This window comes from Pristis pectinata, chromosome 7 (assembly GCF_009764475.1).
Source record: "Pristis pectinata isolate sPriPec2 chromosome 7, sPriPec2.1.pri, whole genome shotgun sequence".
Classification (NCBI taxonomy): Eukaryota; Metazoa; Chordata; class Chondrichthyes; order Rhinopristiformes; family Pristidae; genus Pristis; species Pristis pectinata.
Genome location: NC_067411.1, coordinates 99,381,544 through 99,404,806, shown reverse-complemented (window position 1 = coordinate 99,404,806; position 23,263 = coordinate 99,381,544). Strand labels below are relative to the sequence as shown.

General features: G+C 42.4%; 1 long non-coding RNA gene across 1 annotated transcript; it reads left to right on the top strand.

Moving 5' to 3' along the window:
- Positions 1-15,083: 15,083 nt before the first annotated feature.
- LOC127572543 (uncharacterized) lies at positions 15,084-22,954 on the top strand. Its single transcript, XR_007956640.1, has 3 exons — positions 15,084-15,294; positions 16,023-16,232; positions 20,971-22,954. It is a non-coding gene; the product is annotated as an uncharacterized LOC127572543 (long non-coding RNA).
- The last annotated feature ends 309 nt before the right edge of the window (positions 22,955-23,263 follow it).

Below are 23,263 nucleotides of genomic sequence, written 5' to 3'. Positions count from 1 at the left end.
GTGAAATTTGTTGTTGTTTTGTGGCAGCAGTACAGTGCAAGACATAAAATTACAATAAATTACAAAATAAATAGTGCAAATAAATAGAATAACAAGGTAGTGTTCATGGATTCATGCACCGTTCAAAAATCTGACGCCAGAGGGGAAGAAGCTATTCCTGAATTGTTGAGTTTGGGTCTTCACGCTCCTGTACCTCCTCCCCGATGGTAGTAATGAAAAGAGGGCATGTCCTGGATGGTGAGGGTCCTTAGTGATGGATGCCGCCTTCTTGAGTCACCACCTCTTGAAGATGTCCTGGATGGTGGGGAGGGTTGTGCCCATGATGGAGCTGGCTGAGTCTACAACCCTCTGCAGCCTCTTTTGATCCTGTGCATTGGAGCCTCCAAACCAGGCGGTGATGCAACCAGTCAGAATGCTCTCCACCATACATCTATAGAAATTTGCAAGAGTCTTTGGTGACATACCGAATCTCTTCAAACTCCTAATGAAGTAGAGCCACTGGCGTGCCTTCTTCATGATTGCATCAATGTGTTGGGCCCAGGATTAATCATCTGAGATGTTGACACCAGTGTGCTGTCTGAGTGGGACATGACCCCATTCCATCTACATTACTGCAACCCCAATGCAGCTACTTCAACACAAATCCCTCACATCTCTATGGGCAAGTAGTTCCCTGTGGGCTTTTCTACACCAAGAGGAAATTTCAAACACAGTGCGGCAAGAGGGTTAGATGCAATTTGGACCAATTAGCCTTTCTCCCAACTATCAACAAGATTAGTTAGGAACGAAAGGAATTACTGTAGAATAGACCTCAGTGTTGCATTTCCCTGGCCCAGCTTGTTGCTGCCCTACCCTATCTTCCTGTAGAGGACGTCAAGGACATCTTCAAGAAGCAGTGTCTCAAGAAGGTGCCATCCAACTTTAAGGACCCTCACCATCCGGGACATGCCCTCTTCACGTTGCTACCATCGAGGAGGAGGTACAGGGGCCTGAAGACCCACACTCAATGATTCAGGAACAGCTTCTTCCCCTCTGCCATCAGATTTCTGAACAGTCCATGAACCCATGAACACTACCTCATTATTCCTCTTTTGCACTATTTATTTAATTTTGTAACTTATAGTAATTATGATGTCTTTATGTCCTGCACTGTACTGCTGCTACAAAACAACAAATTTCACAACATATGTCAGTGATAATAAACCTGATTCTGATTCCATCTCCCACCTAATTAGTTTACCAGTTGAAGAAAAACTAAGAACTCACGTCAATTAAGATCACTCCTGTCTTGGGTCCATGCTTTTCAGTACACATGTGGCTTCCCATCTTACAAATATGCTTAATCCTGTGTGAGCCTTCACTGGCCTGCACAGTTAACCTAACTACAGTTTCAGCATCCTTGTGGTCAGAGAGACTAGACTTGATTACGTTTAGACCTGTGATCTGATGAGTTACATTTCCTCTGGTCAGCAAGTTGATTTACTCATTCCTGACCTCATGCCTATGTAAACCTGTTTTAAATTTGTAAACTTCTTCACACAGATATCCGGGAGACATATGGGACTGCTGGTATTATAGCTGCTGGTGTCATAGGAACAGTCTGGAATGACATCTGGACTTCCTTACCCTGGCAACCTGACGATTTATTGATGCCTGAATTTTTTGGTTTATTTTTATTCCCTGATATAAAACTGAAAAATGTATCATAGAAATTACTGTTGCCAATAATAGAGATGATCACTTATTTGGATGACATCATCTTCATTGATAATTTTAAGTAAAATTAGCATTTTGAATCAAGAAGGAGAATATATTAATTTAACTCACCTAACTCAGGCAGAGCTGTGTGGGTATACCTGAAGTATCAATGCTGAAGAGAAACGATAACAGTTATATGAGGTGAATTTGATTTAAAGGAACATAACTGCCTTGTTATGAGTTACTTTAAGTTCCATAGCTGAAAAACTCACTAAAGAATTAACAAATTCTGACAATAAGTAAGAACAGCTTTAATCCGTTAACGGCTGGGCACCTCTGGTGTTACCTCTTCTCACATGGCAAAAACCAAGTTCAGTCCTGAAAAGAAATGCGTTAGTGAGTGTAGGGTGTTTTCTCTATAGTGCATGGGCATAACTCAGTCCCCATTATAAAGACACACCTTCTCCACTAATAGTGAAACAACTATGTGGAACATGAAGCGGGCTGGTGACAACCTACCACAATCTTGCTCCACAGTCCCAGATGACCTGCACTCCCTTTGTTGCTGTGAAGGGGCAGACAATCACCAGTTCTATGGAGACAAGTGCAGATCCCATTAATTCTGAAGGAAACGGTTCCCCACATACAGACAGCCATGAGGGACAAAGACTGACCTCAGATTCTGTATCCACATGTAGTGTTCCTTGGACATCCACCAGTATGTTGTCATATTCTGTGACACAATGCCAAATCCACATTAACAGTATTTCACACCCTGGTTCCTTCCCCATTATACAGTATGTTGCCTAGTGTTCAAGTGTGAAAAGTTGCGGCAGAGAAATATGGGATTGCACCTTTCCTTTCGATGTGTTTACAGTTTGCATCCTCCCCCTCAGCATAGCAGTGAGAATTTCCTCACCCTCCTCTTCCTCTTCCTTTACCTTGATAATTATTAACTTTATTCTGATGAATTTGCAAAAGTGAGAGTGCAAGCTAGGGGAGAAGGAGAAATCTGTGCTTCTTCACAGGGATGCAACAGCAACTTTGTAGACATGCACCCATTAATCTTTTGTAACTGCGTCATATTCCCCAGCCAATATCACTCCCTAGTAAATGAAAATCAGGAAACTGCAGATGCTACAAATTGAAAACCTGATTTCTCTTCCCATAGATGTTGCCTGACCTGCTGACTATTCCAGCATTTCATATTTTTATTATAAAACATTTCCCTAGCCTGTACTTTCAAGGATATGAGTACCTTAAAGTTTGGAATACATCTACTGGTCCCTGTCTTACTTGTGTAAGAATTTCCCCAGCAAGATTGATGGAATTAAGTGAAGGGTAGCAAATGAAAAAGTTATCCCAAGTGCCATCAGAGAGCTGATATTAAGCTCCCTTTTTATGGGAGATGGGGAAAGTGCAGAGACACTTGCCTACGGAGGGGAAGCCCAGCAAGTCTGGGGATGCGGACATCCTACTTTGACTTTAATAATTTGACACTGACCAACTTTTATCGATGCACCATAGAAAGCATCCTATCTGGATGCATCACAGCTTGGTATGGCAACTGCTCTGCCCAGGACCACAAGAAACTGCAGAGAGTTGTGTACTCAGCCCAGCGCATCATAGAAACCAGCCTCCCCTTCATGGATTCTGTCTGTACCTCTCACCGCCTTGGTGAAGCAGCCAGCATAATCAAATACCCCACCCACCCGGGTCATTCTCTCTTCTCTCCTCTCCCATCAGGCAGAAGATACAGGAGCCTGAGGGCACATACCACCAGGCTCAAGGACAGCTTCTATCCCATGGTGACAATGAGATGGACTCTTGACCTTACAATCTACGTTGTTTGACCTTGCACCTTATTGTCTACCTGCAATGCAGTTCCCTGTAGCTGTGACATTTTACTCTGTTTTCTGTTATTTTTTGTACCCTGCACTACCTCAATGCACTGTGTAATGAATTGATCTGTACGATCGGTATGCAAGACAAGTTTTTCACTGTACCTCCATACAAGTGACAATAATAAACCAATGCCAATACCAATACTTAATCTAACAGCAGAATCTGATTTCAAGGAGCTGAACAGATTGACAGGTTGGCCAGCTGACGGGCAGGCAAACCACAACTGACGATACTTAGATACGGTACCAATAATCAAGAGTCCATTGGAAGCTGCGGTTTTAGGCTTGATGAGAGAGACATTGGCGTCAAAGGGCAAACTGCAGATCAGAGTTTCATGAAAGGAGTCAATGATTGTTGGGCTGGATCCAAGTTGGAGTGTTACTAATAATGGTCGAGAGACAGAAACTGTAATCAGCCGAAGTAAGACATGCTCCTCCTGGCCTACAATAAATGCCAAAAAATAAACACTCACTTGCTGCTCTCCCTTCCAATCTGCTATTAGTTCCAGAAATACTTTTGAACATGTCGTGCCCATTATGGTCAGAAAACTGAGTAGAGTGCAGTTAAATATTTAATTTGTACACCAATGACTGAGAGCAAGGCTTATAACACTACTTATTTTCCTATGACAGTGACTAGACTTCAAGATATTGATGTAAAGAGCTTTGGTTATGAGAAGTGCTGTAAAACAAACATGTCTTTCTTCATTGACCACCAGACAGGATGACGTAAGGCTGTCTAACATAGCAGAAGATACTGTTACTCTTAATTATTCTCATTAGCCTTAGGAAATGCAGGACTATGTGACAACTGGAGTCTAAAGGTTATTTTCTACAGAGTTTTAATGTTTCATATTGTACGCGATAAATATAATACTGTAACAATTTGCAGAATCAAGGAAGACATATGACACAGAAGGAGATGATTATCCCATTGTGTTCCTACTGATTATCAACAAGATATTGAATCTAATCCCATTTTACAGCACAAAGTCTATAGTCCTGTAGGTCACAGCTCTTCAGGTACACATTCATTTACTTTCTAAATGTGTTGTGGATTTTTGCCTCTACAACTTTTTCAGTCACTGAGTTCCAGACTCCGACTACCCACTGGGTAAAAAATAATTCACTTATTCCCCTTCTATCACCATCTGGTTTTTGACTCCTCCATTAAGAGAAGTAGATCCCTCTACTTATTTGAGTTTGGCCTTTCATAATTTTATATCCCTCAACTAAATTTCCCCTCAGATTCTTCTGTTCCAAAACAAAACAACGTTAGTTTATCCAACCTTTCCTCCTTCAGTTATGACAATATCCTCATCTATGTCTCAATTTGTTCACAATTTTCCTTAAAATGGTAACAGGATGACATGCAGTATTCCAGCTGTGATTGACTAATGGTGTATACAGTCCTAGAATAAATTCCCTGCTCTCATATTCTGTGCCTTGGCATCCAATGTGTCTTTTAACCACCTTATTGATTTGTCCTAATGGATTTAAGGATCTGTGGATGTACACCCCAAGATCTCTCTGTTTGCCACAGCTCTCAAGTTCCTTCCATTTACTGTATATTCTCTTGCCTTTTGCATCTCCCCAAATACATTGCCTCACACTTCTCTGGATTACGTTCCATTTGCTACTTTTCTACCCAAATAGGCAGGCCATGTAGGAGGCAGATGGTAGTGGTGGTGTAATCAGTTACAAGCACTACAGTCGCTTGGATAGGGAAGATGAAAATGGACTCTGGTGCAATGGGATGAGTGTAGGAGCGTAAAAAGGTTTGAGATGAACATGGTGAGCTGTGCTGTGCAAACCTATGGCTTTCTGTCACCTGTAAACTAAAGCTTTCCTCCTCATTTTCAATCCCACGGCCAATTTTTGTACCGTCTACAACCTTTTCAATAATTCCCTCTACATTTAAATGTAATTAATAGCAAAATAATAAAAAAAAGACAGATTGAGTCTTCCACTCACAGAAACATGCATCAACCATTACACTTTGCTTCCTCAGAATCAGAATCAGGTTTATTATCACTGAAATGTGTTGTGAAGTTTGTTGTTTTAGGGTGGCAATACAATGCAAGACATAAAGACATAAAAATTACACAAGTTACAAAAATAAATAAATAGTGCAAAAGAGGAATAAGGAGGTTGTGTTCATGGGTTCATGGACTGTTCAGAAATCTGATGGCGGAGGGGAAGAAGCTGTTCCTGAATCGTTGAGTGTGGGTCTTCAGGCTCCTGTACCTCCTCCCCGATGGTAGCAACAAGAACAGGGCATGTCCCGGGTGGTGAGGGTCCTCAGTGATGGATGCCGCCTTCTTGAGGAACCACCTCTTGAAGATGTCCTCGATGGTGGGGAGGGTTGTGCCCGTGATGGAGCTGGCTGAGTCTACAACCCTCTGCAGCCTCTTTCGATCCTGCACATTGGAACCTCCATACCAGGCGGTGATGCAACCAGTCAGAATGCTCTCCATGGTACATCTGTGGAAATTTGCAAGAGTCTTTGGTGACGTACTGAATCTCCTCAAACTCCTACCGAAGTAGAGTCGCTGGCATGCCTTATTCATGCCACTGAGTCAATTTTGGATCCAATTTACTGCTCTTCCTTGGATCCTATGGACTTTTTTGACTAGCCTGCCATGACTACATTAAATGTAGTGTTCTCACCAATTTACCTTATTACTTCCTCAAAAAATTCAGTTATTGGTCAGCCACAATCTACCTCTAGCCAACCCACACTGACTACCTTAATTAAGCTGTGCCTTTCTCAATGAAGGTTTATAGTGTCCCTCAGAAAGGATTCCAATAAGTTTCCCAGCACTGAAGTTAAACTCGCTGGCCTGTAGTTATTTGATTTATCACTTCCTCTCTTTCTAAACAACTGTGCAACTTTAGCAATCGTCCAATCCTCTGGCATCCTGTAGCCAGGCAGAATGGAAAAGTTGTAGTCAGAGTTTCTGCAATTTTCCCCCAGATAAAGCATTAAACATCTTTGAATGTGAATGAATCATCAGGCCTGTAATATATTTCATCCAGGGCTGGTGAGTCATCCACGTTCAAAGATGTTTAACGCTTCTTCTCTTCTGACATTTATTCCATTCAATATTTTACATTTGCCCTTCCTAACTACAGATTTGGTATCAACCTCCTCTTCTGTGAAGACAAGTCATAAAATATTCATTAAATATGTTTCCAATAGAATGGTTACCTGTTCAAACCCAAGTAGGCCTTTCGGTTTCCTTGGTTATCCCTTCCTTCTTTGTGTGCATGTAAAACATCTTTGGATTTTCTTTACAGTGTTTTTACAAATACTCTCTTTGATTTCTAGTTTTCCCTTTAAATTTTCCTGTTACACTTTCTGTTCTCCTCTGGGATTTCTGCTATGTTAACCATTCAAGGTGTCAAATGAGTTTCCTTTTTTGGCCTTATTTCACCCTCCATTCCAGGGGCTCTAAACTTGGCAGCTTACCCTTTTCTTTTGGTGGAACATGTTTATTCTGATCACCTTGCAGTTTCTGCTTGAATGCCTCATATTGTTCAAATATAGAACTAATTTATATAAGCAGCAGCTTTTTATATTCCTTCATCTTTCTAATGCACGTGGATCTTGCTGATCAAGATGGGCAAGAGATCAGGTGGATCCACAATGAATGTACATGTCACCATTTCATACACTTCAGAGTTCCTCAGGGTGTATATTCACCCGTTTTTATTTGATGGAAAGTTATGCTCAGCACGTTCTTGAATTGGATTGTTGACAGGCAAAAATCCCGGTGGGGATGGAAGATCAGAAAATTGTCTCTACACTTGCTTTAAATGGCTATACTGTATATCTTTAAGTTCTCTCATTTTCTTTGTCAGTAGCCTTCGATGGAACAATGAGTTTTGGGAATTTTTGCCCCAGCTCTGTGATGTCCTCTTCTCTGTGGGTCAGTTCATTGACCCGAGAACCAGGCCTCCTTTTTCTGTCCGTCATACTTCATTGGATATGTCTTCCTCAACTGGAAATCTGTCTCTCCCATGCAGAAAGCTCACATCATACACAAGTATCAGGGAAAATTTATAACACAGGAAGAAGCCATTCAGCCCATCATGTCTGTGCTAGTTGTAAAAGAGCTTCTCCGCTAATCCCATGTTCTATCTTTGTCCATGGCCTGGTAGGTTGCTGCTCTTCAAGTACGCATCCCGACACTTCATAAACAATCGAGGTCTCTGCCTCCAACATCTTTTCAGCAAGTGAGTTGTAGATCCCCAGCAACTTCTGGTTGAAAACATGGCACAGGATCGCAAGAGGCTGCAGAGGGTTGTAGACTCAGCCAGCTCCATCACGGGCACAACCCTCCCCGCCATTGTTACGAACCAGCAACAAAAGAAACACACCGAGATATATAAGTGTTAAAAACTATTTTATTAATAACTACTTATGATAATAAGAAAAATAAAAGTAAAAATGTTAGAATATTAAAAGTAAAAATGTTAAACCTTGAACATTAACCCCAAAAACTAAACTCATCGTGTGTGTGTGGCAAATTCCCAAACTCCAAGTCCAGGAATGGTTCTTAAAGTTCAGTTCAGCAAGCCGTAAAGTGAAACATGTGAGCAAAGGCTTCTTCAACAACTGCCGTTCTCTGAAGATAAGACGTAGATGTAGAGAGAACATAGAGACACTAATTACGAAATCCAAATGTTCCACAATGGAACCCAAATGACACCTCAGTGTTTACTCGGTAGTGGCTGCCTCACCCAGAAAAGCATCTGAATCGTGGCCGTCCACACAAATACCTGGTTTCCTCTACAGGTCAGCAACAAAGTGAACTCCACCGGATTACTCCCAATTTCCATACTTGGATTGTAGTAACAGACGCAGTTATTGTTTCTCATCCATCGATAGGGAAACTAGCAGGCTGGTGTCCCTCTCTCCTTTCTCTATCTCTCCTCTGACTGACTTCGACTGACTTCTTCAACAATGTCATTACGTCCTTTATCTTCTGTTGACGTAAGCACGACACACACACACACACACACACACACACACACACACACACACACACACACACACACACACACACACACACACACACTACTAACTCTACTTTAAAGGGACATTCACTGAGTCCGTACCACCATTGAGGACATCTTCAAGAGACAGTGCCTCAAGAAGGCAGCATCAATCATTAAGGACCCTCACCATCCAGGACATGCCCTCTTCTCGTTTCTACCATCAGGGAGGAAGTACAGGAGCCTGAAGTCCCACACTCAAAGATTCAGGAACAGCTTCTTCCCCTCCGCCATCAGGTTTCTGAACGGTCCATGAACCCATGAACACTACCTCGTTATTAATCTTTTGCACTATTTATTATTTTGTAATTTATAGTAATTTTATGTTTTACACTGTACTGCTGCCGCAAAACAACAAATTTCACAACATATGAATCAGCGATAATGGACCTGATTCTGATTCTGATTCTGATTTTTCCTCATGATTCCTCTAATTGTCCACTATTTCCTTTAAATCTCCGCCCCTTAGCTTTTGATGTCTCTACGAAGGGCAATAGGTTCTTCCTATTTACACTACCAAGGCCTCGCTTAAACTGAAATGCATCAGTTAAGTCTCCCTCAACAGCTACTTCCTCAGTTGAAAAGAAAACAACACCAGCCAACCAACTGTTTCTCGTAGCTAACGTTTTCTGGAGGTGACCATCACAAGTACAAAGGGCATAGGAAGTAGAATTGGATGAGACTGTTTCGACCCCTTGGGCCTCTCTGCATTCAATAAGATTTATGGCTGATCCAATCACATTTCCTCTGATTCCCCCACTCTCCAAAAATCTAACAAACCCACCCTTCAATGTACTTGATAACTGAACATCCACGCTCCTGTTATGTAGAGGATTCTAAAGATTCTTTGCACTAACTCCGTAATCAATCTACACTGCACTGATTTCAAGTATCAACCTGAAATGCTCAAGCCACTCAGACTCTCATGCTCATGTCTCCCAAAGACAATCTATGCAGGCTATTTCGACTGAGCTGGAGTGAGATTTGGAGCGGGAGATTTGAAAAGAGGTGAATCTCTGTGCTTGTGCTTGGGAGTCTCACCTTGCAGGAGTCTAAAAGAGGCACATTTGCAAATTCTGAACAGTTGATTGGCTAATTAACAGCAGCAAATAAAAAGAAGGTAGGGTCAAGCGGCTATCTTGGAGCGGCCATTGTGACAGTGGACCAGTGGGGGGCTGAGGATTTGGCTCAAGAGGCTTCGGCGAGAGGAGGCGGATGCTGAGTTAAGTATCTGGTAAGTTTCTCTCTTTCTTTCTTTCAAATGCCAGGCTAGAGTAGTTAGGATGGCTCCAGAGCCAGTGGTGTGCTCATCTAGTGAGGTATGGGAGTTCTGGGAGACCTCTTTACAGGCCGTGTTAGGGAACTGGAGCTGCAGCTGGATGACCTTCGGCTTCTACGGGAGAACGACCTGCTACAGGGAGGCAGTTAATCCTAAACTGCAGGAGGCAGGTAGCTGGGAGAAGGAAGAAGAATAGGCAGGTAGTGCAGGGTACCCCTGTGGCCATTCCCCTCAATAACAGGTATACCGCTTTGGATACTGTTGGGGAAGACGGCCTACCAGAGGAAAGCCACAGTGACCGGGTCTCTGGCACTGAGCCTGGTCGTGTGGTGCAGAAGGGAAGGGGGGAGAAGAGGAGGCTGGTAGTGACAGGGGATTCCATAGTAAGGGGGGCAGACAGGAGATTCTGTGGACATGAAAGAGACTCCTGGATGGTATGTTGCCTCCCTGGTGCCAGGGTCTGGGACGTCTCGGATCGGGTCCACAGGGGGAGGATGAACAGCCAAAGGTTGAGGTACATATTGGTACCAATGACATAGGGAGGAAAAGAGATGAGGGCCTGAAGAGGGAATATAGAGAGTTAGGTAGGAAGCTGAATAGCAGGACCTCAAGGGTAGTAATCTCTGGATTGCTGCCTGTGCCACGCACCAGTGAGGGTAAGAATAGGTTGATTTGGCAGATGAATGTGTGGCTGAGGAGTTGGTGCAGGGGACAGGGTTTCAGATTTGTGGATCATTGCGATCTCTTCTGGGGAAGGTACGACCTGTACAAAAGGGACAGGTTACACCTGAACTGGAGGGGGACCAATATTTTTGCGGGCAGGTTTGCTAGAGCTGTTGGGGTGGGTTTAAACTAGTTTAGCAGGGGTATGGGAGCCCGAGTGATAGGTCAGAGGTTGGTGCATTTAGTGTGAAAGTAGATGCAGAGTGTAGAATGACTGTGTGGAAGGATAGGCAGTTGAAAGGGCAAAATTGCAGTCAGCTGGATGGGCTGAAGTTCATCTACTTTAATGCGAGAAGTATCAGGAACAAGGCTAAATGAACTTAGAGCAGGGGTCAGTACATGAAACTGTCATCTGGTGGCCATTACAGAGACTTGGCTGTTACAAGGGCAGGAATGGCTGCTAGATATTCCGGGGTTTAGATGTTTCAAAAGGGACAGGGATGGAGGTACCAGGGGTAGGGGAGTGGCTTTGCAGATCAGGAACAGTGTCACAGTTGTAGAAAGGGAGGATGTCCTGGAGGGATCGTCCACTGAGTCAGTGGTGAGGTAACAGGGTTATTGTCATGGGTGATTTCAACTTCCCTAATATTGATTGGCACCTCCTTTGTGTAAAGGGGATAGAGTTTGTTAGGTGTGTCCTGGAAGGATTCCTGACACATTATGTGGACAGGTAGACTAGAGGAGAGGCCATACTGGATCTGGTACTAGGCAATGAGCCTGATCAGCTTTCAGATCTCTCGGTGGGAGAGCATTTTGGAGATAGTGACCATAACTCCTTGACCTTTACCATAGCCTTGGAGAGGGATAGGAGCAGACGATATGGGAAAGTATTTAATTTGGGGAGGGGGAATTATGATGATATTAGGCAGGAACTTGGGAGCGTAACTTGGGAACAGATGTTCTTGGGGAAGTGCACAGTGGAAATGTGGAGGTTGTTTAGGGAGAACTTGCATGGGGCTCTGGATAGGTTTGTCCCATTGAAGCAGGGTAAGAATGGTAGAGCGAAGGTTGACAAGAGACGTAGAATATTTTGTCAAGAGGAAGAAAGAAGCTTGCCTAAGGTTTAGAAAGAAGGGATCAAACAGACCCTGTAGCCATGGAGGAGCTTAAGAATGTACTTAGGAGAGCTAGAAGGGGGCATGAGAAGGCCTTGGTGAGTAGGATGAAGGAAAACCCCAAGGCGTTCTACACGTATGTGAAAAATAATAGGATGAGTGAGGGTAGGACCGATCAGAGATAAAGGAGGAAATGTGCCTGGAGTCGGAAGAGGTAGGGGAGGTCCTTAATGAATACTTTGCTTCAGTATTCACCAGAGAGCGAGACCTTGACGTTTGTGAGGATGGCGTACAACAGGCTGATACGCTAGAGCATGTCAACATGAAGAAAGAGTATGTGCTGGAATGTCTGAAAAATATTAGGATAGATAAATCACCGGAGCCGGATGGGATATATCCAAGGTTATTACGGGAAGCGAGGGAAGAGATTGCTGCGCCTTTGGCGATGATCTTTTTGTCCTCACTGGTCACAGGAGTAGTGCCAAATGATTGCAGGGTGGCAAATGTTGTTCCTTTGTCCAAAAAGGGAGTAGCAATAACCCTAGGAATTACAGACCAGTGAGTCTTACTTCAGTGGTGGGAAAATTACTGGAGAAGATTCTTAGAGACAGGATTTATGGGCATTTAGAGAAGCATAGGCTGATTAGGGACAGTCAGCATGGCTTTGTGAGGGGCAGGTTGTGCCTCATGAGCCTGACTGAATTCTTTGAGGATGTGACATTCTCCAGGCAGACCTCTGGGCAGTGTATTCTGCCTGAAGGTCAGTAACAAGTAGTGTTCCACAGGGATCTGTTCTGGGATCCCTGATCTTTGTGATTTTTATTAATGACTTGGATGAGGATCTGGAAAGGTGGGTTAGTAAGTTTGCTGATGATACAAAGGTTGGTGGTGTTGTGGATAGTGTAGAAGGTTGCTGTAGATTACAACAGGATATTGATAGGATGCGGAGCTGGGCTGAGAAGTGGCAGATGGAGTTCAACCCAGAAAAGTGTAAAGTGATACACTCCGGGAGATTGAATTTGAAGGCAGAATACAAGGTTAATGGCAGGACCTTTAGCAGTGTGGAGGAACCATAGAACCATAGAACAATACAGCACAATACAGGACCTTTGGCCCACCATGTTGTGCCACACTTCAAACCACACCTAAGACTATCTAACCCCTTCCTCCCACATATCCCTCTATCTTAAATTCCTCCATATGCTTCATATTCCTCCAGGAGCAGAGGAATCTTAGGGTCCACGTCCATAGATCCCTCAAGGTTGCTGTGCAGGTTGATAAGAAGGCGTATGGTGTGTTGGCCTTCATTAGTTGGGGCACTGAGTTCAAGAGCTGTGAGGTAATGTTGTGGCTCTAAAAAACTTTGGTTAGACCACACTTGGAATATTGTGTTCAGTTCTGGTTGCCTCATTATAGGAAGAATGTAGAAGCTTTGTACAGTGTACAGAGGAGATTTACCAGGATGCTGCCTGGATTTGAGAGCATGTCTTATGAGGATAGTTTGAGCGAGCGAGGGCTTTTCTCTTTGGAGCGAAGGAGGATGAGAGGTGACTTGATTGAGATGTACAAGATGATAAGAGGCATAGATCGAGTGGACAGTCAGAGACTTTTTCCCAGGGCAACAATGGCTAACACAAGGGGACATAATTTTAAGGTGATTGGAGGAAGGTATAAGGGGGATGTCAGAGGCAAGTATTTTACACAGAGAGTGGTGGGTGCGTGGAACACACTGCCAGCAGAGGTTGTGGGGGCAGATACATTAGGGACATTTAAGAGACTCTTAGATAAGTATGTGAATGATAGAGAAATGGAGGGCTATGTGGGAGGGAAGGGTTAGATGGATCTTAGAGCAGGATAAAATATCGGCACAACATTGTGGGCCGAAGGGCCTGTACTGTGCTGTAATGTTCTCTGTTCCCAACACTCAGTACTTGACCCCGTTGATCAGGGCACTTCTGCTGTTCACCCAGCTACACCTTCAGACGTGACACTGGTTTCTGCTTCTCTGTCCTTTCAGGCAGTGAGGAGCGGATCTCAACAAACCTTACGTACAAAAATATATACTTTGGACACCCTGTCAATCCTTCTAGCAATTACCTTAAATTAGTATCACCTAGTTATTGCAGAGAATTATAGAGTTAACATTTCAGTCTGTGACCTATCTTTGGAGCAGGTCATTGATTGTTAACTCTGACTTTTGCTCCACAGATGCTGCCTAACCTTTGGAATATTTCCAGCATTTTATGTTTTTTTTATTTTAATTTACATTTTACAGCATTGAAAATAGTTTGATTTTGTCTCATTAAGTTCTTGATCTTTTTGGTAAGAGAAATAGGATATTTTTGTTCACCCTTTCTGTTGCCCATTGGCGAACGATATTTTTTCAGAATCTGCTGAGGTTCATTCAACAAGGTTTCTGCCCTTTTTCTGCAATATTGCTTGAGTTATTCTACATTAACACATACATTTTGAAAACATATTCTGTTGAGGGATGGAATTCGGCAAAACATGCAAGGGTTGGTAACACTGATACCACTGATGAACTTGACAAGGGCGGGTTTGAAAATTGAAAAAGGGTGATTATAAACTCCATCATTGAAATTGCTATAAAATGTCAAGTGGAGTTTATTGTCATCTGCACTAGTCCATGTGTGCACAGGTGCAATGATAAAACTTACTTGCAGCAGCATCACAGGCACAGAGCATCAGATAAGCAGCATTTGCAAGAAAAACATACATTAAACATAAATTATGGAGAATTTTTACAAGAAAGAACAACATTTGAACAAAAATCGAAGTCCATTTTATTGCAAAGTGGTCATAGTGTTGCTAAACTCTAGTGATTAGGATTGTGCAGGTTGGTTCAAGAACCGAATGGTTGAAGGGAGGTAGCTGTTCCTGAACCTGGTGGTGTGGGACTTGAGGCTTTTGATGTTTTATATGACACTAAACAAATGCCCTCACTCTGTTTCATTCCTCTATACCAAGCTCTACACTGCTTTAGAAAATGCCTGTAAATTTAATCTATAAATAGCTTTAAGAAAGGAAACTTTCCTGAGACAATTCATGTGAAACTTTCTCTTGATCTCAGTCCTCAGCCTCTTGTAGTTCATTATATTCTCATGCCAAATGCGTCAAATTCTGGTAAGTCTTTTTCTATCTATTCTGTGCCTTGAGTTCTCCAGGTCCTGGCTTGCTATAACAGTTTGCTGGCTGTGTTTCAGAGAATAAGTTAACTTTCTGCTCTTTGCCCTTTTTCTTTCCAATGAGTCATCAGATTCCAGCCACTTTCAGGAAGTGTGTAAAGAACATCGTGGTGCTGACATTTCTGAAAAGGCAGGGGAGGTTTCTTGATTCGTTTTTTTTCGCCATCATACTTGTTCACACAGAAGAATACAGTTATTTTCTATTTAATCTTAGAGCTGTCAGCAAGATCTGGGCTGGCTTCTTTGTGTCTGAAAGTTAATGGGCTGACTTTTACAGAGAAATGCCAGCAGTTCCACATCAGTGCCAGTAAGTTCAAGATTTCTGTGCATGTAGAAGTGACGTGGGACATCGTGGTCACTGGGAAATAGTAAGTAGGGTTAAGTTGCATATTATAATTTAAAGCATATATTAAGACAGAAGTATATTTCTACCTCACCAAATAAGTGCAACCTGGTTCATGTAGCAAAACTGGCAGGTTTTGTTAACCCCATCATCACAAGAAACCACAAGACCAGAGCAATCTTTGTGGTAATGTATTTAGAGATGAAGGGGGTAGTTCTACGATATATGGCAGTAGGACGAATGCCAGAGTAGCCCTAAGGCTGTCCCTTTGGTACCCAGGTCCTGAATGAGAACGAAGACCTGACAAGTGGCACATAGACAACAGTGGGGCAACAATGTTTCCTGTTGTCTGAAGTAAATACAGGTAAATGGCAATAACAGCACAAGATAAATGACATAGAGGGATGTGGTAATTGGAGGTGATGGTGCTCTCACCCTGGTAACCAGTATCTGAATTGAACAAAAGAATCCTTTAAGCGTAAGGCCCAGAGGTAGTGGTCTACAAGGCATGTGATGATCATACAGGGTAGGTGATGTCAGAAGCAACTGATCATGTACCGTCATCTCTTCCGTTGTTCAGAAGTGATAACTAAATTGGCCAACATGCTGTATCCTATCTCCGCTTGTATATAAAATGCGCTGTTTCGTACAATAAGAGAAGGTGTGTGCATCACACTTACAAGGTGATTGCCCTTCTCCCTCTTGCGGTGACAGATCAATCAATAACTACTTCTTCCTTTGACCTAAGCACAGACTTTTGCAGTGATTCTTTTGCTGCAGCACAATGCTCAAACATAGACACTCTGGAATTCCTGGCAAGCTGTTTACCTGCGATTTTCCTACCATGTTCCAATGCTGGACTGCTCCACTGGCAGTCAAATGTTGTGGATATTCTACTGACCCTGAGGAATCTTGTCGAACAACCTGTGCCAGGCAGAGAAGGAATATTTGAGAAAGATTACGGTAAGTGTTAGTATTTTATTTTTATATTATTTATTTCAGTGTTTAAGTGTTTTAATGTTGTTCATTTAAATAAATAATTGTGCAACTTCTTTTATTAGTGTGATTGATGGTGATTATGGTTGAGCGATGGGGCCCAGTGGTGGTGGTAAGTTGAAGAAGCTACTTATGTAGTTGGTAGAATGTGTCATTTAAGATAAGATAAGATTTCTTCATTAGTCACGTGTACATTGAAACACACAGTGAAATGCATCTTTTGCGTAGAGTGTTCTGGGGGCAGCCGGCAAGTGTCACCACACTTCGGCGCCAACAAAATATGTTCCCTGACACTGACAAGTCATTGATCCCTTTCCTGTGCTGAATGCAATTCCTTGGGGCTTGACATCAAGAATTGACTGCTGTGGCTACCTGCCCCCATGACCACTATAGTGTCTGTATGGAGGTCCTCCTGCAGATGACAGACTTACCGTCTACGTGTTCCACCAAGTCTCCAGCGCCGTCCAAAAATCATGAAGCCTCCCGTATTTTGCCATTCTTCCCTATCTCCTAGGTCAGAATGACAGCCAAAGTCCCATTATGGCTCCTGTAGCTACAACGGCTCTCCTCTGTAGAAGGTGCACAGTTGGCTTTGACGTGCAGCCTTGCTACGGGTAGTGTAAGACGTTCAGAGGAGTAGACTCCCTGCTGAAGCACGCAGATAATGAATGGTATGGCAAAGTTGGCCTCCACTAATCATGAAAACGCTTCCTGCATTTGGAAGCAACAGGCCTGTCGCAATGTTCACACTCGTTTTCATGGCTATCAAATTCAACACCTAAAAGTTCTCAATTGTGTGGAATAGTTTTACCATTGCAATGCTATTCTATAGCTTTCTTCTCCAAACTTAGCAGAAAATAATAATAAAAATGTCAAAATTTTAAATATTTTTATTCTGCTCTGTTTTTTTTCACTGCCTCACTATCTCTACATTTTGTCACTCTTGTCTAATTTTTATGACTTAATCTCTGATTTAAGTCCCAATTCTTTTACTCAGTGCTTCATCTGATGAAGGCATGTATTCCACATGCATTCTTCACCACCTTGTCTCCCTGCCTCACCACTTTCAGGGAACTATGTACTCGTACGCCAAGGTCTCACTGTTCTACAACACTCTCCAAGGCCCTGTTATTTACTGTGAAAGTCCTGCTCTGGTTTAGCTTCCCAAAATGTATCACTTCACACTTGTTTGAGTTAAACTCCATCTGCCATTCCTTTGTCCACTGTCCTGATCGAACCTTAGACCTCTTTCTTCAAGGTCTACCACACTGCCACTTATGGTGTCACTTGCAAACTAATTATGCCACCTATATTTTTGTCGAAAATGTTAGTACATATGACAAATAACAGGGGACCCAGCACTGACACTGCCTGGATTGGAGAGCATGTCTTATGACAATAGATTGAGTGAGCTAGGGCTTTCCTTTTTGGAGAGGAGGATGAGAGGGGACTTGATAGAGGTGTACAAGATGATAAAAGCCATAGATCGCGTGGACAGTCAGAGACTTTTTCCCAGGGCGAAAATGGCTAACATGAGGGGGCATAATTTTAAGGTGATTGGAGGAAGGTATAAGGGGGATGTCAGGGGTAAGTTCTTTTACACAGCGAATGACGGGTGCATGGAATGCACTGCTGGCAGAGGTGGGGGGGGGTGCAGATACATTAGGGACATTTAAGAGACTTTTAGATAGACACATGAATGATAGAGAAATGGAGGGCTATGTGGGAAGGAAGGGTTAGATAGATCTTAGAGCAGGATAAAATGTCGGCACAATATTGTGGGCCGAAGGGCCTGTACTGTGCTGTAGTGTTTGATGCTCTATGATCCCGGCGGCAGACCACTGGTCACAAACCTCCACTCTGAAAAACAACCCTCCACTACCACCCTCTGTCTCCTTCCAGACTTGGTTAATCAATTGTGTTTAAATTTCCCAGCTGCTTTTGTAAGGTTTGATCACATCTCTCAATTGTTCATCCAGGCCTTTAGATCATCAGTCCATTACATAATCCCAACGGTGTATGTTTCCAGGGCCAGTTGTGGAGTTAAGAGTTACAAGAGTATGTGGCCCTTTATACCTTCAGGAGAATGGTGAGGCCTTTATCATCACTTACATAGAACATAGAACAGTACAGCAAAGAACAGGCCCTTCGGCCCACAATGTTGTGCCAACCTATCTATTCCCTCCTACCTACAGAATGCCCATATCCTTTCATTTTCCTCTCATTCATGTGCCCATTCAAGCCCCTCTTAAAATGCCCCAATGAGTTTGCCTCCACCACCCTATCAGGCAATGCATTCCAGGCATCCACCGCTCTCTCAGTAAAAAACGTACCCCTCACATCTGTTCTAAACCTACCCCCCTCACTTTAAATGCATGCCCTCTGGTATTGGATCGCTCAATAATGGGGGAAAAGATATTGCTTGTCCACCCTATCTATGCCCCTCATAATTTTATCCACTTCCAACAGGTCACCCCTCAGCCTCCGCTGTTCCAGAGAAAAGAGCCCAAGTTTGTCCAGCATCTCCTGATGGCACATGCCCTCTAATGCAGGCAGCATCCTGGTAAACCTCCTCTGCACCCTCTCTAAAGCCTTGACATCCTTCCTATCGTGAGGTGACCAGAACTGCATGCAATACTCTAAATGCAGCTTAACCAGAGTTCCATAGAGATGCATCATAACTTCTTGACTCCTATACTCAACACCTCAATTAACGAATGCAAGCATTCCACAAGACTTCTTAACCACCCTGGCTACCTGTGTAGCCACTTTCAATGAGTCATGGACTTGCACCCCAAGGTCTCTCTGTTTCTCTGGACCCCTTTCACTTTGCATATGGCATCCAGAAATAAGTCCACATGGGATTGGAAAGTTTTGCTCACCATTGTTACATGTGCAGTAGTCATGGAAGCAACAGGTAGCACTTCTGCTGACAATGATGGTCAGGGTAGAGGGGCGAGCAAAAGGACAGAGGAGCTGTTGCTCCTTTAGTTGACACATCAGTGACCCTGGAATCCGACATCAAGCAAATTTGATGCAGCCTAATCTGAATCCCAAATTACTTGCTTTGAATGATTTTAAACTTGCTTCATTTTGAATTATCTTTTTTGAATATCTTTGAGTTGTCTTGGTGAAGCAGCCAACATAATCAAAGACCCCACCCACCTGGGACATTCTCTCTTCTCTCCTATACCATTGGGTAGAAGATACAGGAGCCTGAGGGCACGTACCACCAGACTTAAGGACAGCTTCTACCCCTCTGTGATAAGACTATCAAACAGTTCCCTTATACAATAAGTGGACTCTGACCTCACGATCTACCTTGTTGTGACCTTGCACCTTATTGCACTGCACGTTCTCTGTAGCTGTGACACTTTACTCTGTACTGTTATTGTTTTTACCTGTACTACATCAATGCACTCTGTACTAACTCAATGTAACTGCACTGTGTAATGAATTGACCTGTATGATCGGTATGCAAGACAAGTTTTTCGCTGTACCTCGGTACAAGTGACAATAATAAACCAATACCAATACCAAATACCAGACAATTTAAATTATCATAAATATTACAAGTGTTCATCAAAAAAACAACAAACTAAACCAAGGCTTAGGGACAATTTTATTGCCCTTCTAGAAAACAAAGAATGATAATTCAAATGTTGCTAGAAATTATTGTTTGCACCATTAGACTGTAAATACTTAAGACAATTCCATAAAATGACTTAATTTGCTATTTTAATGGGTACATTAACTTTAATAATATAAATACCTCCCAGGTTTGTGTTTATAGCTTGTTTATAATTAAATTTACAATGACACAAGCAGTAATTTATATTAAATTACTCTGGAATTAATTGTCTTAGTTATAAGTTAATTACTGCAGAGCTTGGGCTTTGAGCTTTAAGGCAATGATCATAAAATGTTAAGTCTTTTATGGAAATATTTAAAATGCAACAGTGTATTCTTTCCAGTGAGGAATGTGATGTAAACTTATTATTGGTTGATTAGAAGTGAATGAACACAGATTCCTTTTTTTTTCCAAATTCAAGCTTCAAAATCTAGCCTCTTATAAAAGTATGCGTTAAAATGGCACTGTCAGTTGAGCCAGAGTGACTGGAATATGATTCTTGTGGGCAGGCATCAAGTGCCTTGTTCATTGTCAACACAATTTGCCGCTCCCAGCAGGCAGGAGGTTAAGAAGCCTGAAGTCCCACACCACCAGGTTGAGGAACAGCTACTTTCTTCATCCATTCGGTTTCTGAACCAACCGACAAAACCCTAATCACTAGAGTGTAGCAACACTGTGACCACTTTGATCACTTCCCTTCAACCGCGTATCAGTCTGACGAAACCAAATGCACGAGAGTGTGAGAGGGCCATCGCTCAGTGCTGTTCCTTTCCCTGTGGTGGTAGACAAGGAGTTTTGGGCAGTCCTGAGCTGCCTGTTAATTGTTTCTCTGGCTTGGACTTGTTCTTTTTTGTCCTCGTTGTGTTCTTTCTTGTTAAAATTGTGTATAATTTATGTTTGTTTTTCTTGTGAATGCTGCTTATCTGATGCTATGTGCCTGTGATGCTGCTGCAAGTAAGTTTTTCATTGCACTTGTGCACACATGGACTTGTGCATCTGACAATAAATTTGACTTGATTTGACTCAACTTGACTTGATGTTTCTTTTCTGCACATGTACTGTGTGTAATTTCAGGAACCGTGAGTGGACTGCAAACTGTGAAGAAACCTACATGACTCCCATTCTTGACTGAAGCTGCTACAGTGGTGTTTTTTAACTGGGAGCATTCATGGAAGTATCAAGCAGTTTGGCGTACACTGCTGTGGGTTGCCGGAACAAGCATGGAAAGAGGCACTCTGCCTCCGCTGAGCTGAATTAGAGACTGAAGAAGCAATGATATCCATGCAAAGAGAGGATTAGAGAATTTGCAGTTTGACAATCTACTTTTTGCTTGAAAAATATTTCATAGGCTGGTCCGTCAATGCAACAGAGCTGAATCCATGGCTGACTTCTGTAACAGAATCCCCAACAAAAGTGTTTAAAGTACTTTGAATGTTAGGATCATGTGTTAGCTGCGCTGGAAAATCCTGATATGTCTGTCAATGTAAGACCTCAGTTCAACTGCATAGCATGTAAAAATTATGTGAATCAGTTTCTGTGAGATAAGATAAGATTTCTTTATTAGTCACATGTACATTGAAACACACAGTGAAATACATCTTTTGCATAGAGTGTTCTGGGGGCAGCCCGCAAATGTCACCACGCTCAGGCACCAACATAGCACGCCCACAGCTTCCTAACCCGTACGTCTTTGGAATGTGGGAGGAAACCGGAGCACCCGGAGGAAACCCACGCAGACACGGGGAGAACATACAAACTCCTTACAGACAATGGCGGGAATTGTGCTGGTGCTGTAATAGCATTACGCTAACCGTTACACTACCGTGCCTGCCTGAACAATTACACTTCTATGTTGACAGTATGTTGGAAGTGTGCAACAAAAATAGGGATTGCTGGAACTATTTTGTAGCTCAGTCAGTTTTAACATTAGTAGGCAAAACAACACATCTGATTTTCTCATTGTCCCTCCATCGGTCACAAGTCCTAACATAGGTCACTCTGATGCCCCTTCCAGACCAAAACAAAATCATTACCAGCATGTAAAACTTCAAGCAATACCGTCTGTGTAGCTGATTCTTTCCATCCAGATTTCCTTAGCACCAATGGCAACTACTTGAAATGCCGTTCACCTCGGACAGATTGGCTGTAAACTGGACTTCTTGAGCTCCTGAATGGTTGGCTGGGTCCTGAAATTTAATCTATTGAAGTAGGCATAAGACAGAATATAGAACAGAGAACAGTACAGCACAGGAACAGGCCCTTCAGCCCACAATGTTGTGTCGAACCAATTACATTAGTAATAAGATGCCCAACTAAACTAATCCGTTCTGCCTACACAATGTCCATACCCAACCATTTCCCTCACATTCATGTGCCTTTCTAGGAGCTTCTTGAATGCCCCTATTGTATTTGCGTCCACCACCAAAGGTGCTAAAGGTAGTCTGTACCAGCCCATCAAAGTCCAGAGAGAAATTTGACTCTGTCCCAGACTCATTGCTTGGAAACAGATGACAATGGTAGACTAGTAATAATACAACTAATATTTTGTCTCAGTTTTGACAGAGGAAGCTGCTGACTGTGAGATTGTAAACATGTCAGAGGACATTGTGGAATTGTCAGTTTTGAAATTAATACTCATAATTCAAACAGAGATAATACAACTAAATGTAATTTTTAACAGAAGTAATACAGTATGGCTTTCAGAATACTGAGAATTTGAGAGATGATAAAAGGACTTATCATTTTTTGAAAAAATATTTGGACACATGGAAAGTGCTAAAACGCAGGTCGATGGCCAAACTGTACATTATGTTTCAAGAAAGGAAAAAAGCAAAAGATAGGAAATTATAAGCCATTAGTTTAGTCTTATTTTAGTTACGGGCAAACACTTAGACAGGGATTCCCTATTAGTATAGATAGTGAACTATCATTTAGTCTGATACACATACATAAGACAGTGTGCTGTAAATCTATTAGCTGCTAAAGGAAGTGCTACTTTAAGACTGGTGGGTTGCCTCTGTCTTTAGGATTCTGTGTCACATGATTATCTTTTGTAGCATTGTATCATGCCTGCAATTCAGCTGAAGACAGACTGCCACAAATAAACGTTGTGTATACTTGAATCTCTGTATTTAAATGAGGGAAGGAGTGACAGTGAAGCTCTACTCTAGAAACCAGTTCAGAAGAAACCACAGTAGACTACAGATGCTAATAATATTGAAGTGATGTACGTCTCATAGTCTGTCATTCTTACTTTTTATTTTCTCTTCGTAAAGGATATCTTCAGGCAGAAGTAACTTTAAAGAGACAAGCTGATTTGTATGCAACTACCATAAACACCTAAATACTCTGACATTTCAAAATATCA